The 16,506-nt window shown below is 38.5% G+C and overlaps 1 protein-coding gene across 12 annotated transcripts in view; it reads right to left on the minus strand.

Annotated features, from left to right (window-relative positions):
- Positions 1-16,506, minus strand: part of CDC42BPA (CDC42 binding protein kinase alpha) — a 304,528-nt gene that overhangs the window by 156,180 nt on the left and 131,842 nt on the right. The window lies entirely within an intron of this gene.

Below are 16,506 nucleotides of genomic sequence, written 5' to 3' on the forward strand. Positions count from 1 at the left end.
AAACAGTGAAGGACAAGCAAGGAAGCCTGGCGTGCTGCAGTTCACTGGGTCGCAAAGAGTTGGACACAACTTAGCGACTGAACAACAACAACTTGTAAGATAACCATTTTTGTCTGAAAATCTCAACTTTTTTCAGAATTACCACTCTAGGAACACATATTTCTTTCATTACTTTATGGGTTCAAATCCTCTCTCTGGTTCGTATTAAAACGTTCTTAAACACACGCAGTTTCAGTGCTCCGGAGATAAAAAGTGCTTGGTAATTCTCAGGTTACATTGGTCTTTCCCTGCTTCCTTTAGATACGCAATTTCCAGTGTGACCGTGGTAGGCCTACTTTCTGCACACAAAGAAGGGTCATAATCACTTGATTCTAACCCATGAAATTGAATAGGAAAAAATGTACTTCCTAGACCCTGCACATAAATGTAGATAAACACTCAGTTACTGCAGGTCACGACACAAAAATAACTGTTTCATAAAAGTGATTTGGGAAACAACTGAAACAACTACTTACTAGTGATCTACATTATATAAAGCTATTTACAGATGTTAAGTCAAAGCCTTGTAAGATACCCAAATTTAATTAATAACAAGCTCTATCACTCCAGCTTTGGCATTTGTTTTTACAGTGTTGCAAAACTCTGTGGCAGGTATCCCACTACAAGGGCAGAGCTGAGCAGTTCTGATAGCCTATGGCCTTCCAAGCCTAAAATATTTCCTACCTAGCCCTTTATAGAAAAAATTTTCTGACCCCTGTATTGGCTGATTGCTTAATATAGACAGGCAGATGGACAGGCTAAAAAACTACAAACTGTATGGGAAACGGGCTTCATAATCCTCAATATTTGAACTTACAACCTTGACTGTCAGAAATGCTATATTAAGAAAAGATTTTCTGCTGTTTGGAAACACTAAAAAAGTACACTTTAGTGCTAGAAGGAACCTTAGATATTACCTAAACCATTTTCTGATGCAGGGAAAACTGTACTTTATTCTTTATTTTTAAAAACATTAAAGCTATATAATCATTATGCTGCTACTGCTACTGCTACCTCGCTTCAGTCGTGTCCGACTCTGTGCGACCCCATAGATGATGGCAGCCCACCAGGCTCCCCCATCCCTGGGATTCTCCAGGCAAGAACACTGCCATTTCCTTCTCCAGTGCATGAAAGTAAAAAGTGAAAGTGAAGTCGCTCAGTCGTGTCCGACTCCTAGCAACCCCATGGACTGCAGCCTACCAGGCTCCTCTGTCCAAGGGATTTGCCTGGCAAAAGTACTGGAGTGGGGTGCCATTGCCTTCTCCGATATAATCATTATACATAACTGCTACTGGCAGATTTCTCAGATTTTAAAGAAGACAAAAGGAATTATAAAGACAGAATTTATAAACATCAATAGTATTTTTCAGTTATCTGGAAAATAATCTAATACTATGTTTCTAAAATTTATCCATATTGACACATATTTGTTTTAGTTCATTATTTTAAATGCTATATGGAATATTTTCATACATGTAATTTACTTATCAATTCTCCAGATTATAGAATTTAAATTATTCCCAACAATTTTAGGTTTAGATTTTTATTTTGCTATTACACAAAATTCTAAGATGAATGTTTTTTACAAATACCTCCTTGTACTCATATAGGAACATTTCGCCACACTATCTGGAAGTGGAATCGCTATGAAAAGACAAGTATGTTTTTAACTTTACTAGCAGGATTACTATTAAAATTAAGACTCTTTTTTGTGATGAACAGGGAGGCCCGGTGTGCTGCAGTCCACAGGGTTGCAAAGAGCTGGACAAGACTGAGCAACTGAACTGAACTGAATGGTCATCTTAGATTTTTCTTCAATAAAATGCTAATTAAAATCTTGTGCCTTTTTTTATATTGTGTGTATGCTGATTGCTTTTAGTTTATCTTCAGGAATTTTGTTTCCTCAAATTTACCTACATGTGTTAGAAATCTGTTCTCCCAGCATGTGGGCTTGCTCTCCCATACTGTTTAATGGATCTTTCTTATTCATAAAAAAGTATTTAATGATAATGTAGCCTTATAATTCATCATTTGTTTTTCTGTCTTTTTTCACTGTTTTCAGCTTTACAGGGACAGAATTGACAAGCAAAACTGCAATACATTTATAAGTGTACAAATGATAATTAATTCGATATACATAACATTATGAAAGGATCTTCACCATCTAGTTACCACATTCATCATCTCATTGAATATATTTACTTTGTGTGTGTGTGAACACATATGTTCTACTCTCTTAGCAAAAAGATATTATCAACTATCATCATCATGCTATACATTAGCTCCTTGGATCTTGTACATCCTAAAACTTAAAAGTTTGTACCCTTTTACCAAGTTCTCCCTGTTTCCCATACCCTCAGTCCCTGTCAATCACCATTCTACTCTCAAAATTTGCCTTTTCTGTCCTAAGGTAGCTCCCTTATCTTCTCCTCCCAGGAGTCATCAAGACAGTGTCCTATATATTCTTTTAAAAGTTTTATTTTTCATTTCAAGTCTTTATTCTCCCTGTAATTAATTTATGTTTTGTGTGAGATAAAGGCCACACTATATTTCTTTTTGTCCCAATACCATTTATTGAATGACATCCTTTTTACCACTGATTCTTAATAGCACCGAGGTCATAAATCAAATGCATCTATTTCAGGACTTCCCATGTAATTTCAATGAACAGTCTTTGGAACAAAAGGGAGCCTATTAACAGGACAACAGGCATGAATTAGAACTGTCATAGGCAAACAGAGTAGGGCCACCCTATCCATATGCCTATACTTAGACTAATATCACAGTCTTTATTGTGACAACTCTATATGACCTCTTTATACCAGTAGATCATGTTTTTAAATTGCCATGGCTCTTCCAGATAAATGCTAGAATTAGCTTAGTAAGTTCTATAAAACATATTGAGATTTTGATGGGAATCACAATGACTTCGGGCTTCCGGGGTGGTGCAGTGGTAAAGAGTCCACCCGTCAATGCAGGAGACACAGGTTCAATCCGGGAGACACCGGTTCAATCCCTGGGTCGGGAAGATCCCCTGGAGAAGGAAATGACAACCCACTCCCATATTCTTGCCTGGAAATTCCCATGGACAGGAGAGTCTAGCAGGCTACAGTCCATGGAGTTGCAAAGAGTCAGACATGACCTAGCAACTGAGCACAGCGCAATGACTTTACAGAGTAATCTGAAGAGAAATGGTATCTTTGCAATATGACTTTTCCCGTCCATGTATCAATTAACACTAAAGACACATTATATCTTACTTAATGTATATAGACACATTATATATTAGTTACAAGTCTTCTTTTATGTCCTTCAATAATACTGAATATTTTTTCAGAGAGCTTACCCATCTTTTGTTATCAATAATCTTACGTACTTATTGTGAATAGGACTTTCTTCATAGAAGCATTCTCAATTTGCTTCCAATTTTAATGGGAATGTTTCTAATATTTCACCATTAAATATGATCTTTGATTTAGATTTTTAGTAGAACCTCAATATTAAGAGAATTTCCTTCTATTCTCAAACTGCTAAAAGTATCAGGAATGGATATTCAATTCTGTTGTCATTTTTGGTATTTTCTTTTATGCTTTTTCTTCTTTAACCTATTAATACAGTGTATTACACAAACAGATTTTTCTTCTTTTCATGGTCCTTCATTTTTGAAAAAATTTTTAATGGGAGGAAGATTGCTTTACAATGAATGTTGTGTTGGTTTCTGCTGTATGACAACACAAATCAGCCATAATCACAGTTATGTCTCCTCGCTCATGAGCCTCCCTCTGCTCAAATAGATTTTTTATTGAAACTTCCTTGCATCCTGGGATAAAACCTACATGGTCACACTTTTGTTTTTAATGTGCCATCAGTCACTGAGTCTAAAGTTCTATCATAAAGATACACTAGTAAATCATATGCCACTAAAAGAACATACTGACTACTATAATTTTAGAAGGGATTAAAAACTTTCAGAGAGATTAAGTTTGTCTTAGCATTGAAAATACATAATATGCATATTACTGAATTCAACTTTTATTTAAAACCTTACCTTCATATTCATAAGCGACATTGTTTCATATAACATTCTCTTCTTGTACTATCCTTGTCAAGTGTTGTTGTTAAGGTTTTACTATCTCCATAAATTAAGGTAAATGGCTTTTCAAATTTTCTAAAACAGTTTAAACAGGATTCAATTAAAAGTAAAGGACCACTCATCCGTAAAACCATGTGGAGTAAAAGACTGTTAATAGCAGCTATATACATTAACAGTTCAAAACTGGAAAAAACTCAAATGACAATCAGCAGGTAGGTGGATAAACTGTCAGAAAAATAAACTGTCAGTGGAAAGCTACTCAGCAAGAAGGAAAGATCAAATTGGATGAATCTCAAAAAACTTATGCTGATCAAAGGACATCAGACCAAAAAAAAATATGATGAACGACTCCATTTATAAGAAATTTCTTCTTAATTTGAATATAAGTCATACCATTCATCATTAAAGCTTCTGTAATCTATAATTTTCTTTATCTCCAAGGAAAAGCATTATTTGACTTAAAAAGAACATGACTTAAAACATTTATCTTAAAAAGAACAATATTATTTAAAATTCTAAGTCAAAATTAATACTCATGATATACATTTTATATATAACAATTACTTATATAACTGTTACATATATAATATTTAACAATTATTCTATATTATTCTTCTTTATAAGAATAAAAAAGCATCCCGAAACAATGACCATATTAAAAGGGAAATATTCTATAGGTCATTCTTATTTTAACATTTCACTAGAATATCAGTACCAGAGCATGATTATTATAAATATTATTCCTATAATAGTAAAATGTGGCTATAATAACATTAGTTAACCTTCAAAGCTGCAGTTTTCAACTCTGGATGGACAACAAAATCAACTAGAGAGGTTGCACCTACATATACATCCGCCCCAGTCCAGAAACCACAGTTGGATTATTGCATAGTGGTTGATTACTGAGAACTAACTACTCATTTAGGACACATGTCTCTCCTTTCATCAACATCACGTCAGTGTCTCCCATCTGGTTCCTTGTCATCATTTACACAGGTTGAGGATGTAGGCTCTCACATATGAATGCTTTCATTTCCTGGTCTTCCTACTCCTCCTCTTTATATACCAATATAGAAAAAAATTAGCATACTGTATTAAAACATCACAACCAAAATGGTTATTAAAATTGTATCATAATTTTATCAAATACATATTACATCAGTAATACAGAAAAGGAAACCGACACTGGTAAAATTATGTCACAAACTGCCTCTTTGTTAGCCATACATTTGAATATTTTATAGGAATATTAATTTGAAGCTTACTTTACAACTGAAAAAAGTTATTCATAACATTCTGTCAATAACTTTTCTCAAACTTATCTTTCCCAACAGTGGCTGCCCAAATTCTAATCTTTTTATTGATGCACATCCTTCAAGAAACCATCTAGATACAATTAACAAGAGGAAACAAGTGAAACTGACAACTCACACCTATAGTGTAACTCAAAGAAAGTCTACCATGAAATTAAAATCATTTCTAATTACAAAAATAAACATTCAGATCCAGCAGACCAAACTCTAATATGCATGTAGAAGCAAGACAAAGGAAAGAGACTATGGGAAAAAGAAGAAAAGAACAGGGAGTCCAGGGATAATAAAATGTAGATTAAACTACTACCCACTGTATCATTGAAAGGAAAGTCCTAATAAGCATGATATGCGTGTGCATGCTAAGCTGCTTCAGTCATGTCTGACTCTTCAAGATCCTACAGACCATAGCCTGCCAGGCTCCTCTATCCATGGGGATTCTCCAGGCAAGAATACTGGAGTGGGCTGCCATGCCCTCCTCCAGAGGATCTTCCAGACCCAGGGATCAAAAGCACGTCTCTTGTGTCTCCTGCACTGGCAGGTGGGTTCTTTACCACTAGCAATACCTGGGAAGCCCCTTATTAAGCATGGGGTAAGATGGAATAACGGAGAAGGCAACGGCAACCCAATCCAGTACTCTTGCCTGGAAAATCCCACGGATGGAGGAGCCTGGTAGGCTGCAGTCCATGGGGTCGCTAAGAGTCGGACACAACTGAGTGACTTCACTTTCACTTTTCACTTTCATGCATTGGAGAAGGAAATGGCAACCCACTCCAGTGTTCTTGCCTGGAGAATCCCAGGGAAGGGGGACCCTGGTGGGCTGCTGTCTATGGGGTAGCACAGAGTCGGACACGACTGAAGTGACTTAGCAGTAGCAGCAAGATGGAATAAAGGGGGAAAATGAGTAAAAGGTACATGAGATCTTTTTGAACTGAGTGCAATTTCCTGTGAATCTAAAATGGTGTTAAAATAAAAAGCTTCTTTTTTTAAGGCCCAACCCTGAAAACTACCTTGAGAAAATTTATAGGCTTATTATTTTATGCTCCTTATTGTTGTTATATTAAGATAATCTTTTTAACACATATTTATATTGTACTTAAACAATGTATCACTAAGGAGAAGAACTTAAAACTGTGTAACAGTCAATGGTATGTGATTTTCTTTCATCAGTGGACCTCCTATGTCCTTGTCCCTCCCAGCTCAGTCATTTCTCACATCCCCTTTTGCCCATGATCTTTACCTCCACTCCTCTGGTTAAAATCCCAACTGGCCAATCGCCAACTCCTAAACTGCAGAATAACTGCTTTCTCTTCTGAGATCAGCCTTTGACACTACAGGTACACCTCAGAAATATTGCAGGTTAGGTTCCAGACCACTGCAATCAAGCTTATCAGCAATAAAGCAAGTCACATGAAGTTTCTGGTTTCCCAGTGCATATAAAATTATGTTTGCACTATAATGTAGTCTAGTGAGTCCAGCATTATGCTGTATGTCTTAAAAAACAATGTACATACTTGAATTTAAAAATGCTTTATTACTTAAAAATGATAACCATCATCTTCCAATGCAAGGTTGCCATAAAACTTCAATCTACAAAAAGCATAGTGCATTTGACGTATAATAAAGCAAAGCACAATTAAATGAGGTAGCTCTCCCCATATTCCCTCCACATGACCTCACTTGCTAAAGCTCTATAAAATCTGCCTTTCCTTCCTAAGGCAATGTCTAAGTCAGCTTGAGCTGCCATGATAAATACCATAAACTGGGTGGCTTAAACAAAAGAAATTTATTTTCTCGCAGTGAAAGAGGTTGGGAAGTCCAAGATCAACGTCCAACAGGGTTTGGCTTGCAGTTAGGACTATTTTCCTGGCATGCAGATGGCTGCCCTCCAGTTCTGTCCTCACACGGCCTTTCCTTGGTGTGCTCACAGACTCGGGGAGAGGGGAGCACACTCTGCTACCTTCTTTCACTAATCCCATCATGAGGACCCTATCTTAATGACATCATCTAACCTAATCACTTCCTAAAGACATACTGGGAACTAAGAGCTTCATCATATGAACTGAAGGTGTGGGGAACACATCCTCATTCCATAACAAGCAGTATATTCCTTGAAAGCATCTCATGCCCTAGCACTATGAATAAAGGCTTATTTATGCTTAAAAGTGAAGGTGGCTCAGTCGTGTCCCACCCCACCCTCTGCAATCCCGTGGATTGTATGCAGCCTGGCAGGCTCCTCTGTCCATGGGATTTTCCAGGCAAGAACACTGGAGTAGGTAGTCTTTCCCTGCTCCAGGGGATCTTCCCAACCCAGGGATGGAACCCAGGTCTCCTGCAATGCAGGGGTATTCTTCACTGTCTGAGCCATCAGGGAAGGCCAAGAATACTGGAGTGAATAGACGATTCCTTCTACAGGGGATCTTCCTGACCCAGGAATTGAGCCAGGGTCTCCTGCATTGCAGGCAGATTCTTTACCAGCTGAGCTGCAGGGAAGCCCTAACATTTACCTAGTCAATGTTCTTCTACAGTTCTTATTAATCACTTAATCAGCTAACAACTGAATAATCACTATGTACCACAGATTGTGCTTGGTGCTAGGGTTACCGAATATATATCTCAGATTAACCAAAGTATTTCTATTGCTAAAATTAAATAATGAGAAATAGGCAGAAAATAGCAAGTTAATGGCCAAAACTTATCTATTTTAAAATACCACATAATTATTTACATAAGATGCTAATGAGTAATCAAATAGTTTAACAGACTTTTCTTTTTAATAAGTATATGATGATACTATTTTTATATACACACAATAGTCATATTTGTTGATAACATAATGGTTCCTACTTTATATAATGTAGTAAGATATATCAATATTTCATGATATTCCACAAAGTTCACTTAACACCTATCAGAACTCTGTGTTGGTTTCAGATACCATGAAGCAGAAGTGAGACCAACTGAGCCAAAACCCAGCATGTTCTGTTTTACAATGAAATCAGCCACCAACTTGCAAGAAAATGGCTAGCCATATTCTGCATTCTTCTGGCTGAAGTTTCTTCAAATAATTCTCGAACAGATGGTACTACTAAAATAATATAAAATTACTTTAAAATGTATTTATACACTGTTATGTTGTCTAGGCACTTCTGTCTTCATCAGAATCCATTTCAAAACTTACTAACTTCACTGTTTTTATTAAATTCAAAAATCATATTGTAAAAATCAACACATTTCTTGAAACAAGTAATGAAAGCACAAAAATAATCACTAATAACAGTCATTGATTTTTTTTCCTGGATTAGCAAGTAGAACAACTAACTGCCATATACTAAAGAGAGGCTCAAAATGAAAAGCATAAAAACAAGATGCAAAAATTCAGAGGAATATGCCTACCAAAGCCTGGTATACTTGCATTTTACAATACAAAGTTAGTTTCAAGGCAAAACAAAAGCCTTCTTAGTGATAAAAAGAAAATTATTTCACCAGCAATACATAACAAGTAAATCTGTGATACCTCACTTTCTTAGGGGAAGAGGACATGAAGGAGGAGGATGGTTCAGTTCAGTTCAGTCGCTCAGTCGTGTCTGACTCTTTGCGACCCCATGAACAGCAGCACGCAAGGCCTCCCTGTCCACCACCAACTCCGGAGTCCACCCAAACCCATGTCCATTGAGTCAGTGATGCCATCCAACCATCTCATCCTCTGTTGTCCCCTTCTCCTCCTGCCCTCAATCTTTCCCAGCATCAGGGTCTTTTCCAGTGAGTCAGCTCTTCGCATGAGGTGGCTAAAGTATTGGAGTCTCAGCTTCAGCATCAGTCTTTCCAATGAATATTCAGGACTAATTTCCTTTAGGATGGACTGCTTGGATCTCCTTGCAGTCCAAGGGACTCTCAAGAGTCTTCTCCAACAACACAGTTCAAAAGCATCAATTCTTCAGCACTCAGCCTTCCTTATAGTCCAACTCTCACATCCACACATGACCACTGGGAAAATCATAGCCTTGACTAAACGGACCTTTGTTGACAAAGTAATGTCTCTGCTTTTTAATACACTGTCTAGGTTGTTCATAGCTTTTCTCCCAAGGAGTAAGCATCTTTTAATTTCATGGCTCCAGTCACCATCTGCAGTGATTTTGGAGCCCAGGAAAATGAAGTCTCTCACTGTTTCCACTGTTTCCCATTTATTTGCCATGAAGTGATGAGACCAGATGCCATGATTTTAGTTTTCTGAATGTTGAGCTTTAAGCCAACTTTTTCACTCTCCTCTTTCACTTTCATTAAGAGGCTCTTTGGTTCTTTGCTCTCTGCTATAAGGGTGTTGTCATCTGCTTATCTGAGGTTATTGATATTTCTCCCAGCAATTTTGATTCCAGCTTGAGCTTCATCCAGCCCAGCATTTTGCATGATGTATTCTGCATATAAGTTCAATAAGCAGGGTGGTGATATACAGCCTTGATGTTCTCCTCTCCTGATTTGGAACCAGTCTGCTGTTCCACATCCAGTTCTAACTGTTGACTCTTGACCTGCATACAGATTTCTCAAGAGGCAGGTCAGGTGGTCTGAAGAATTTTCAGACCATCTCTTGAAGAATTTTCCACAGTTTGTTGTGATTCACACAGTCAAAGTCTTTGGCGTAGTCAATAAAGCAGAAACAGATGTTTTTCTGGAACTCTTTGCTTTTTTGATGATCCAACGAATGTTGGCAATTTATCTCTGGGTCCTCTGCCTTTTCTAAATCCAGCTTCAACATTTGGAAGTTCACGGTTCATGTACGGTTGAAGCCTGGCTTGAAGAATTTTAAGCGTTACTTTGCTAGTGTGTGAGATGAGTGCAATTGTACGGTAGTTTGAACATTCTTTGGCATTGCCTTTCCTTGAGATTGGAATGAAAACTGTGGCCACTGATGAGTTTTCCAAATTTGCTGGCATATTGAGTGCAGCACTTTCACAGCATGATCTTATAGGATTTCAAATAGCTCAAATGGAATCCATCACCTCCATTAGCTTTGTAGTGATGCTTCCTAAGGCCCTCTTAACTTCACATTCCAGGACGTCTGGCTCTAGGCAGGTGATCACAGCATCGTGGTTATCTGGGTCACGAAGACCTTTCTTGTATAGTTCTTCTGTATATTCTTGCCACCTCTTTTTAATAACTTCCACTTCTGTTAGGTCCATACCACTTGTTTTATTGAGGCCATCTTGCATGAAATGTTCCCTTGGTGTCTCTAATTTTCTTGAAGAGATGTCTAGTCTTTTCCATTCTATTATTTTCCTTTATTTCTTTGCATTGATCACTGAGGAAGGCTTTCTTATCTCTCTTTGCTTTCCTTCAGTTCAGTTCAGTCGCTCAGTCGTGTCCGACTCTTTGTGACCCCATGAATCGCAGCACACCAGGCCTCCCTGTCCATCACCAACTCCTGGAGTTCACTCAGACTCACATCCATCGAGTCAGTGATGCCATCCAGCCATCTCATCCTCGATCGTCCCCTTCTGCTCCTGCTCCCAATCCCGCCCAGCATCAGAGTCTTTTCCAATGAGTTAACTCTGCTCATCAGGTGGCCAAAGTACTGGAGTTTCAGCTTTAGCATCATTCCTTCCAAAGAAATCCCAGGGCTGATCTCCTTCAGAATGGACTGGTTGGATCTCCTTGCAGTCCAAGGGACTCTCAAGAGTCTTCTCCAACACCACAGTTCAAAAGCATCAATTCTTTGGCGCTCAGCTTTCTTCACAGTCCAACTCTCACATCTATACATGACCACTGGAAAAACCATAGCCTTGACTAGACAGACCTTTGTTGGCAAAGTAATGTCTCTGCTTTTCAATATGCTATCTAGGTTGGTCATAACTTTTCTTCCAAGGAGTAAGTGACTTTTAATTTCATGGCTGCAATCACCATCTGCAGTGATTTTGGAGCCCAAAACAATAAAGTCTGACACTGTTTCCACTGTTTCCCCATCTATTTCCCATGAAGTGATGGGACCAGATGCCATGATCTTCGTTTTCTGAATGTTGAGCTTTAAGCCAACTTTATCACTCTCCTCTTTCACTTTCATCAAGAGGCTTTTTAGCTCCTCTTCACTTTCTGCCATAAGGGTGGTTTCATCTGCATGTCTGAGGTTATTGATATTTCTCCCAGCAATCTTGATTCCAGCTTGTGCTTCTTCCAGCCCAGTGTTTCTCATGATGTACTCTGCATATACGTTAAATAAGCAGGGTGACGATATACAGCCTTGACGTACTCCTTTTCCTATTTGGAACCAGTCTGTTGTTCCATGTTGAGTTCTAACAGTTGCTTCCTGACGTGCATATAGGTTTCTCAAGAGGCAGGTCAGGTGGTCTGGTATTCCCATTTCTTTCAGAATTTTCCACAGTTTATGGTGATCCACACAGTCAAAGGCTTTGGCATAGTCAATAAAGCAGAAATAGATGTTTTTCTGGAACTCTCTTGCTTTTTCCATGATCCAGCAGATGTTGGCAATTTGATATCTGGTTCCTCTGCCTTTTCTAAAATCAGCTTGAACATCTGGAAGTTCATGGTTCATGTACTGCTGAAGCCTGGCTTGGAGAATTTTGAGCATTACTTTACTAGCATGTGAGGTGAGTACAATTGTGCGGTAGTTTGAGCATTCTTTGGCATTGCCTTTCTTTGGGATTGGAATGAAAACTGACCTTTTCCAGTCTGGTGGCCACTGATGAGTTTTCCAAACTTGCTGGCATATTGAGTGCAGCACTTTCACAGCATCATCATTCAGGATTTGAAATAGCTTAACTGGAATTTAATCACCTCCACTAGCTTTGTTTGTAGTGATGCTTTCTAAGGCCCACTTGACTTCACATTCCAGGATGTCTGGCCCTAGGTGAGTGATCACACCATGGTGATTATCTGGGTCGTGAAAATCTTTTTTGTACAGTTCTTCTGTGTATTCTTGCCACTTCTTAATATCTTCTGCTTCTGTTAGGTCCATACCATTTCTGCCCTTTATCGAGCCCATCTTTGCATGAAATGTTCCCTTGGTATCTCTAATTTTCTTGAAGAGATCTCTAGTCTTTCCCATTCTGTTCTTTTCCTCTATTTCTTTGCATTGATTGCTGAAGAAGGCTTTCTTATCTCTTCTTGCTATTCTTTGCAACTCTGCATTCAGATGCTTATTTATTTCCTTTTCTGCTTTGCTTTTGGCTTCTCTTCTTTTCAAGGCTATTTGTAAGGCCTCCTCAGACAGCCATTTTGCTTTTTTGCATTTCTTTCCCATGGGGATGGTCTTGATCCCTGTCTCCTGTATAATGTCACGAACCTCCGTCCATAGTTCATCAGGCACTCTGTCTATCAGATCTAGTCCCTTAAATCTATTTCTCACTTCCACTGTATAATCATAAGGGATTTGATTTAGGTCATACCTGAATGGTCTAGTGGTTTTCCCTACTTTCTTCAATTTCAGTCTGAATTTGGCAATAAGGAGTTCATGATCTGAGCCACAGTCAGCTCCTGGTCTTGTTTTTGTTGACTGCATAGAGCTTCTCCATCTTTGGCTGCAAAGAATATAATCAATCTGATTTCGGTGTTGACCATCTGGTGATGTCCACGTGTAGAGTCTTCTCTTGTGTTGTTGGAAGAGGGTGTTTGTTATGACCAGTGCATTTTCTTGGCAAAACTCTATTAGTCTTTGCCCTGCTTCATTCCACATTCCAAGGCCAAATTTGCCTGTTACTCCAGGTGTTTCTTGACTTCCTACTTTTGCATTCCAGTCCCCTATAGTGAAAAGGACATCTTTTTTGGGTGTTAGTTCTAAAAGGTCTTGTAGGTCTTCATAGAACCGTTCAACTTCAGCTTCTTCAGCATTACTGGTTGGGGCATAGACTTGGATTACTGTGATATTGAATGGTTTGCCTTGGAAACGAACAGAGATCATTCTGTCGTTTTTGAGATTGCATCCAAGTACTGCATTCGGACTCTTTGTTGACCATGATGGCTACTCCATTTCTTCTGAGGGATTCCTGCCCACAGTAGTAGATATAATGGTCATCTGAGTTAAATTCACTCATTCCAGTCCATTTTAGTTCGCTGATTCCTAGAATGTTGACGTTCACTCTTGCCATCTTCTGTTTGACCACTTCCAATTTGCCTTGATTCATGGACCTGACATTCCAGGTTCCTATGCAATACTGCTCTTTACAGCATCGGACCTTGCTTCTATCACCAGTCAATCCACAACTGGGTATTGTTTTTGCTTTGGCTCCATCCCTTCATTCTTTCTGGAGTTATGTCTCCACTGATCTCCAGTAGCCTATTGGGCACCTACTGACCCGGGGAGTTCCTCTTTCAGTGTCCTATTGCTTTCCCTGGAACTCTACAATCAACTGGTATATCTTTTCTTTTCCCTTTTGCCTTTAGCTTCTCTTCTTTTCTCAACTATTTGCAAGACCTCCTCAGACAACCATTTTGCCTTTTTACATTTCTTTTTCTTGGGGATGTTCTTGATCACTGTCTCCTGTACAATGTCACAAACCTCTGTCCATTAGATGATGGTATGACTGTATAATTCTTCCCTCCTCATCTCACCTTCCTACCAGACGCAGAGTCTCAGCACCAGGGCTGCAATTGTAAATGCCAAAAGCAAGGATAGTTCCTAAGAAGAAATTCTAGCCCTTAAACCTTAATGTCAGTATTCCCAAGGACTTGGTAGGGTGAGTCATGCCATCTTCTCATCTGGTAAAATGGAGGCTGGCAGGGAATACTGTTGGGTTGCTTGGTCACTCAGATAGGTATTTCTGTATTTATGCAACCCTACACTGCATCAATGCATTGGTATGGAGGCACCTGCTAGTACTGCTGCTGCCAATCTGGACCAGCACAGGGTCAAACCTAACATTTTTCCCAAAGGACCAAAAGTTTGGGCGAGAATAAGTGACAGATGGAGAGAAGAAAAAGTAATAGCTAAGGATAAAAGTATAAATAAATAGATTAGGTAATAAGGGGAATCCAATATTATATTGAAGCTCTGTGAGAGGCTTAGAGCAAGAGATGCTATTGTCTCTTAGCTCAATTACACAAGATACCACAAGGGGTGAAGCCATATGTTGCTGAAACAACTTCCTGCTTTTGGCACCTGGCATCATCAAATGGAATTCTGCAAACCTGAGTGCCATTGTTCTGGGAGACAATTTAGTCATATGACATGATGATGGACTATAGGTTGCTAACTCAGTGGGACCCTGGTAATATGCCAGCATCTTCTGACTCACCATATGGTGTTAACACTGGCCTTGCTGTTAAGATTCAATTATATTATGTAGGTCTTTTGATAATACTGATATTAATAAATAAATGTATCAGAAGATTTAGTTAAAGCCTCCTCAGGACACAATAAAATGATCGGCTAGAGAAAGAACTCAATTTTGCTAACCCTCAACTAGATTCTATGCTAAACAGTTCTGCACAAGTTTATCATATGGTAAAAATAACAGATCAAAGGGGGAAAACAAGTAATTAACATAGTAGTACAAAAATATGAAGACCATCTAATATGGCCTTATTAGATGAATTACTGGTTTCTTTGAATTTATCCCTACTGAGCTCCTCTAAATGACAGACATACTCACACTAGAATTATTGCTCTGTTCATTATATAAACGTTACACTAAATCTAAGCACCCCACCCCCCAAATATGACCATTTTGTTGTAAAAAAGCCTTGGCTAAAGGCCAGGAAGTGGCCTGTGCAGTGAAGAACTAATCTTATCCAAAGAGATGTCTGGCTTTTGCTGCAGCTACTGGTAGGTGACCTCGAGGACCTTGGCACATTATACCCAATAGGGCATCTTTGTCTGGGGCCTTGGGCCACCAAACAGATTAACAATGTAATTCATGATGATGTAATTTGTTTGGTGCATGTAGTATCACTTTTATCTTTGAAAGGGACTGGAAAATATCATCTCAACTGCAGGAAAGGGCTGAAGATGAAAGGTCAGTCGTGTAGGCAATATGTGATTGAGCAATCCCCAAAACTCTGGAAACCAAACGCTCAGGTGAGTTTCTGTGATTGGCAGTACTCCACTTGTACTGTCACATGGACGTCCGGGAAGTAATGCGATCCTCACTTCACAAGGAGGAGAGGACAGAAGCCCTGGGTTTGGTACTTCTGAGAGCTGCCCTGTGCACTTCTTTCTCCCAGCTGATTTTACTCTATACCCTTTCCATGTGTTAAACTGGAACTTTAAGTAGAAGAGCTTTCAGTGAGTTTTCTGAATCTTTCTTAAAAATTGTTAAAATTGAAAGTGGTTTTGGGAACCCCCCGAACTGTAATTGGTGCCAGAAGTAAGGGTGGTCTTTTGAGACTGGTCCCTTTAAGTTGTGAAGTTGGCCCAGATTGCTTGCAGTTACTGAAATACTAAAAGCACTGTAATACAATGACTATCTTTAAGTAAAATGATCTCTATAATGGCTGACATCCCAACTTCACCTACAACTCTAGTCTGACAATTTCTAACTATAAAACTATCTATTCTTTAGTAATTTTAAGGTATTATACAAATAACTCCTTCATTAGTAGTATCAAAAATTCTAGTTTTCAAATGAGACTCAGACCTGTAGGAGACTGAAGGGAGTTTTTTATTAGCCTTGGGCTTCAAAGTATTTCTATTTCATTATAAAAGTATAATGATTTTACATATACCAAGGGAATAACTGACAAATCATACTACATATCCATGCTGAAAAGAGAAGAAATCTGCCTGAAGCCCTGGTGGAGGCATGTACATACCTATCCTTCGTAAAATCTTATGGGATAAGGGATGAAAAAACTTTTTTGAAACTGAATTCTGTGTTATTTCCCTCAAAAAATTCTATAGAAATAGGTATGACCCATTTCTTGTAATGTATCAGTATACTTTACCCTAGAGTTAACCATATTACATAAAACAGTATTAACATTACTAGGTGAGGTTTATAAAAACTATAGTCATGAATCTTGAATACTGAATAAATTCCATGAGGAAAAAGAAGTGATGAAGAAATCCATGAAAAATAAGGGAATTATTTTTTGCCTCTTGTTTTATTTTTGGACTAG

The sequence above is a fragment of the Ovis canadensis genome, chromosome 12 (assembly GCF_042477335.2).
Source record: "Ovis canadensis isolate MfBH-ARS-UI-01 breed Bighorn chromosome 12, ARS-UI_OviCan_v2, whole genome shotgun sequence".
Taxonomy (NCBI): domain Eukaryota; kingdom Metazoa; phylum Chordata; class Mammalia; order Artiodactyla; family Bovidae; genus Ovis; species Ovis canadensis.